Raw genomic sequence first — 6,798 nt, forward strand, 5'->3', positions numbered from 1 at the left:
TAAAAAAACTCGTCAAAAATAACTTATTTTTCGATTTATACAAATTGAAGCCTCGGTTGCGAGTTATCGACATTGGCCTGTTGATACTTCAAATTGATTCCCTGTAGCAATCTTCATGCACGATTCATTCACGATGCGACCCGACGAAAATCTGGTCAGTGGGGATCGCAGAGCGTTGGGTAGGTTAGCGTGGCATAGCATCGGGCAGATATGCACGGATGTAATACAACCTTATGGAAAAATGGACTTTGGATATGCGTCGGGTAGCGTCACATGGCGTAGCATCGCATGGGATTGTCTGGATGGGTTCTGTTGGACAAGGCCTAGGCGAGATGATGGGCGTGATTATTGTGAAACTTAGTAAAACTTTAAGGGATTATAGTTTGGATAAATGGGATTTTAAGGTCGTTTGAAGGGTAATGTTGAAGACTTAATAAGAGGCATTTATAAGTGATCTGAGGATTTTAGATTGAAAGGATTGGCGACATTGGATATTGGAAAGTTTAGCCGTTCCCCACATTTCTATGTCCAAATCGGTTGTAGTAGAGTTTTGTAAATTGTATGTTTGTTTTTCTTCGATAGCTTGGATTGTCGTCCTATAAGTTTGTAGAGAAGACTGTTTAGTAGGTTGGTCGTTTCAGTCTTATGTGCTCATTCCACGTTATGCGTGAATGTAGGTGGAACCCAAGGTAGCATACGCAGTCGGATTTGAGGATAGGAACGTTGTTGCAATGTATAGTGTGAGAAGATTTGCTTCGGAGTGAAAATGTGACATGGACTTGCTTTCATTTATTGTCATTTTCCATTGTCTACACCAATCAGTATATATAAAACAGTTCCGCGACTGACTGACAGACTACGCACAGACCAAACGGATCTAAAGGGCTGAAATTTTGACAGTGAATTTCTATAATGACATGTATAGCCTCTAAGAAAGGATTTTTTGAAATTCCATCCCTAAGGGGAACATATGGACAATTTTTTACCAAAGTGAACTGAAGAAAAGAAAAATTGGAGAAACGAGACATCATATTAGAAAGCCATACTAGCACGCTGCATCGCATTAGAAATGTACATTAAAACAGTGTTCCTCATCGGCGAAGTCGCGGGTAAAAGCTAGTCTGCTGTACATGTGACATGTCTCTGCAGATCTTCCGAAGCAACTGGTTCGGGTTTAGAGGATAGTACAGCTGCATCAACGGCAACAGATGCAAGAAGAGTGGTAGTTTTAGAGTGAGCATAGGCAGAGTAATGTATATAGAGTAGTTCCAAGCACACTGCCCTGTGGTATTCTCTCGGCCAGAGAGAGCAGTATTCGGAGTAATCTGATTCTTGTCGGACTCAAAAGAATCGCAGTGTTATATAAGAGCGGAGGATTAAGTATTTGGAAGGACATGCTTTCACTTGTAAAGGAGATCCTTGTGCTTATGTCTCATCAAGAAAGGCCCCCATACAACATTCTTTTCGCTCAAGGGAGGAGGATATATAGTCTACAACGCGAAACACTTGCTGGATGTGGATTAATGGGGTAAAAGCCAAACCGATCATCCTGGAGGTTTTTAATTTTGGCGACAGTCTTTTAACATATGATGAGGCTTTTTGAACTGGTCTGCCAGGTTTCGAGAAGAGGATGTGTGTCATTTTATGTTTTAAGCATAGATAATTTCGTTATGATTTGTATCTCTGATTGTTCCGTCATCGTATGTCCACTTTAGTCATGTGTATTTACTTTTCAGTAAAACGGGGAGCACACAACGCAACGTGACGCGATGCATCGACACCCACGCCAATCGATGTCCAATTTTCCGTAAAAATCTACTACCCAAGAGCACATTTGCCTCTCTTGACGCAGCGCCAGTCTACTCTACGCGACGTCTGGCAACCAACTGTCCAAATTTTCGACGGTTAGCGTCGGGTGGTTCATCCCAATATACATTTCTAAATACAAAAAGCGAAAAAGTAGTCTGACTTTCATAAAATTGTCCAAATCATGAAGGAAAATGCATGTATGAGCAAAATCCGTATAAAGTCGAAAGATATGAATGAAGGTAGGTTTTATTTGAACATGGCACAATCTGTTGCATGCTCCATGCAAATAATTCAATCGTTGTTTTATCAACCAAAAATACAGTGGAATCGATCAGCATTTTCTTCCTTTTCTAATATAGAAATCAAGGTATGACATGTGCCAGATATATCTCCAGTGAGGTTCATTTCATGAACCCAAGTTTTTCTGTTCCCGGTTGAAAGCAAGCTGATCTTCCTCAGAACTATCCATTCCGTAAATACTACAGTGAAATACTGTGCGACTGTCGCATGGAGTGTGGCTGCGTCTAACATTATTTTGCAGAGTACTCCAGGTCCACATGGAATGTTAGACTGAGCACAAACCAACATGCGTTCATGCGTTTTGTTGCTTTTTTTCTGTCTTGTCTAGGCGGCAGACGCTCAATTTTTCTGCCATGGATCGTACAGACCCATAAGAAATTGTGAACTACCATTAAGTCTTGGAGAAAGATAGACAAAATCATAAATCTCTAAAAACTAATAAATTAAATAAAAATGTTTAAAATTAACATAGTTTTACAACATCGTAGAAATGTTATAGCTGTAGTACTAATATGTTAGTCTAACGTATCCACTTATTTTTCTAGGTTGTAATTAAAAATGTGGGTTCTTTGTTTGTAAAAAACAATTAAATATTTGATACGAGTGGAAATTGCATTCTGCATCGATTGAATCTTGTCCTGTCGTTAATGGTGATGATTGATGAGAAATGATCCGTTCATGCTTTTGAATGAACAAGTCTTGTACTGTTCAGGTGCCGGTGCACATTAATTTCCTCTGGCCTTCCGACTGTCAAGCCTCGTGTCGAGGAGTGGAATTGCCTACAAATAGCAGTATCTTTTACGTACATCTAATCTTCCTCCGCCCACGATTTTCCAAGGGAAAAGTTCAACCGCCGATGGAAATTGGAAAAGATAAAAATAATTTTCTTCTCCGGTACAGCTAGTCAAGAAAAAAAATCCAATTTACAAACAAATTAAATACCGTACAATACGGAATATCGAGTTAGTATTTTTTTAATTTAAAATTCAATCAGCTCCCCCACAAAAGAATTGAGACTTTGAAAAACGCAGAGCGAATGAAATTCGAAGAATTATTTCAATTGCAGAAAGTCTAGAATTATACAAACACAAAGCACATGAAAATAAGTATATTTACAAACTTTGAAATAGTCGTAAATTTTTTTTGGGTTCATTGCACCAGACACACACAACAATTGGGTTGATCAGATAGAATCTGCTTCAGACATCTTGATTTATTTTTAATGGAATTAACCTGTGAAAAATTTATCAACATTTAACCTCGAATTTAATCTGGTACCTCATCAGGTACAATTTAGGAATCCGACTGTGATATCCGTAAACTATTACAGTGTCTGGGAACATATTGAGGCAGTTCAAAATAAGAAATGGCCAGCGGAGGAAGTCTTGATGGATTGCCCATCACCCACCAACTTTACTACTTTATTTCATCCCGGCCCTATTAGGCGCCCGCAATTATTCTATTAATATAAACGCCTTTTTTAATCTCGTTAATTTTTTTTTTAACATTAGCCAATTTCTTGATCGACTTATAGCTGAAAACTTAAAATAAAATCTAGTTGGTCTGGCTAACGAAAAGATTATCTGTAATTCTGTCTCTCTTCCCTTCCTTCCAAAAGCTCTTTCTTCTCTCTCTCTCTATCTATCTATCTATCTATCTATCTATCTATCTATCTATCTATCTATCTATCTATCTATCTATCTATCTATCTATCTCTCTCTCTCTCTCTCTCTCTCTCTCTCTCTCTTTCTCTCTCTCTTTCTCTACCAAACAGAAACCCCATTGATAAAATATACACAAATGTGCACACTATGACCAAATTATTAACTTACAAAAAACTTGGTATCACCTTAAAACTAATTAATTCTTTAGTAATGACATATATTCATTACAACAAAGTCGTCATGAGTGATCTCAACTATACTTTACAAAATAAACTTCAAAAAGCACAAAATACGTGCATCGGTTATATCCTTGAGCTAAAATATGATTCTAGAATATATGATAAATTTTTGATTTAAAATTGTTAAAAATTAAAGACCTACCAATCTATTCCATAGCAACCTTTTTATGCAAAATACTACAAACCGAAAACCCTCCCTTCATGTTTCGTAATTTAAAATTTCAATACTACGTCCATAACATTAATATCAGAACAGCTAATTACTTAATTCATCCACTAAAACGCAGAACAAAAACACTTAGCAACTCATTTAGAATAATAGCTTCAAAAATCTTTAACTCAATACCGAACGTATAGTTCAAATAAAAAGCGTAAAATCATTCAAAGTAGAATTTACAGAATACTCATTAAGTAAATGTGTTGAATATAATACTACAAATTAGCATTTACCTTATTTAATATTTGCATAGTTTACATCACATCATATACTTATATACGTTTATTTATTACTTTTATTATTATCGTTTTTATTCGGAAATCGTGAGATGCGTCTGGTGTGATGAAGGTTTCAGAAAAACATTTTCCTTAACGTGCCAACGTTTGGATCTTTATTGATATTATCTTCAGGGCTCGAAGTATTTGTTTTCTACGTAATTGTGCCATTCTTGCGTGTCGTGTTAAGAGTGCCACTCTGGCACGCAGAAAACAAACACTTTGAGCCCTGAAGATGATCTCAATAAAGGTTGAAACGTTGGCACGATAAAGAAAATGTTTTTCTGAAACCTACATCACCATAGACGCATCTCACGATTTCCGAATAATCATCGAATAACGATCACTAATCACCACAAATTACCTTTTTTATTATACAATTTTACATTAACTTGTAAAACGTTAAAAAATAATTTGATTTCATTTTTAAATCGTAAAATTATATTCTATTTCGAGAATTTTTTAAGAATCTTACGAAAAATCGATATCTAATTTTGTTCCTCAACAATATTATTTTCTGTATAAAAAGATAACTTATAAGTTCAACTTGCTTTCACTTTATTCATTTATTTCGTTGTTGATTTTCCAATAATTTGTTATTTGTATTTATTTCTATTCTTTTGCGACTATAAACAAATATTATTATTGAAATTAAACGTTAAGTGTAACAAAGGTCCTGGAGACCTAACTTTTGCGCATATTTTAATAAATAAATCGTTAATCAATCAATCTGTTTCTCTATTTCTCTCTCTCCCTTCTCCCTCTCTCTTTCTTACTCACTTTCACTTTCCTTTCTCTCTCTCTCTCTTTCTCTCTCACTCTCACTCTCTCTCCCTCCCTCTCTCTCTCTCTCTCTCTATCACTTCTACGGACACTCCTCCCACTCTCTTTCTTTATTCTCTCTCTTTCTTAGCAAGAGATTGTAAGATTTGTATCTGTTTGTAAGACAGGTAGTTCGCTCCTAAATTTGCGAGATTTTTTAAATAAAACGATATGCATTCTCTCTCAGTCTCCTTTTCTTTCTCTCCTCTATCCACCCTCTCCCTCCCTCTTTCTCTCACACTCTCTCGCTCTCTCTTTTTTTCTCTTTCTCTCTTTCTTGTAACATTAACATTAAGCTAATCGTCATAGCAATTAGTTTAAAATTTATAATTTAATTATACTACTTCTAATACTAAATTATCACATTAATGTTAGGTTGTTACCAATAACAGTTTTGTGATTATTGTTCTCGGACGATGTAATTTTTTTTCAAACAATGATCATGTTTACGATTCATAACAAATGTAATTAGTTACCGAAGTTTCAAAGTTTTAACAAAACCTTATGTAAGGTCGATGTTTCTCCGGTGGGAAATAGAAAAAAGTTCTTTTTTCTTTTCTTCTCTTTTTAAATGTCGGCTCTGTTTACTTTTATCCGTAATATCGTGAAACAGGCCGAGAGTGGAGCAGTGCGAGTGCGAATTAAAACGTCTGTGAAAAACAACAGCAGAAGCCCGGTGAACGCCTTCACGGTGGATTTTTTAAACAAATAGACTGGGGTCGTTCAGCCGTTCACGTCACTCCGGTGTAAACAAACCGCTGACGGCACTCCTGTGATGCCACATTTACGTCATCCTACTTTTCGGCTATTCTCAGTTTGAGGGGCGATTTGCCTCGTTTCCTTCTCTTTTCAACCAACAACCGTTCCACTTCCAGTTCTCGTTTGTATAAACCGAAATTCAAGCCAATCTGCATTAACGAACATATACAAATAAGACGTTTTAGCAAGCACAAGAATATATCGATTAATACATTGTTAAAAACACATTGATTTTGTTTAATGGTTAATAGTAATGACAAAAGACTTGATTCGCGTGTAATTGCATCTCCGATTGCCTAGAAATCGAGACAGAAATTCGTGGAAAAGATGATCTTTTGATACTAATCTTACTTTTTGATTGCACGAATTTTACTCGTTTTTGGCGTTTTCGTTTTTGTTTGGTTTATATTTAATCTTAAAATAATAATAATAAATTCGCCCGTGTGTTACAAAAGCGGTTCAAATTGAAGCGGGTTCTACTAATACTTCAGCCTTGAAGTTAAGCCTCCTTATCCCTAAGAACGGTTCTTTAGGCCCGGGAACACACTTACCCGATGCTACCCGACGCAAATCCAAACTCCGATTTTCCATAAGGTTGTATTACCCCCGTGCACATCTACCCGACGCTCTGCGATCCCCACTGACCAGATTTTCGTCGGGTCGCATCGAGTACAGTCGAAGACAAAAGAACCGGACACTCATATTTTTATTCA

Source organism: Cimex lectularius, unplaced genomic scaffold (assembly GCF_000648675.2).
Source record: "Cimex lectularius strain Harlan isolate CLEC.00 unplaced genomic scaffold, Clec_2.1 scaffold217, whole genome shotgun sequence".
NCBI classification, from domain to species: Eukaryota; Metazoa; Arthropoda; class Insecta; order Hemiptera; family Cimicidae; genus Cimex; species Cimex lectularius.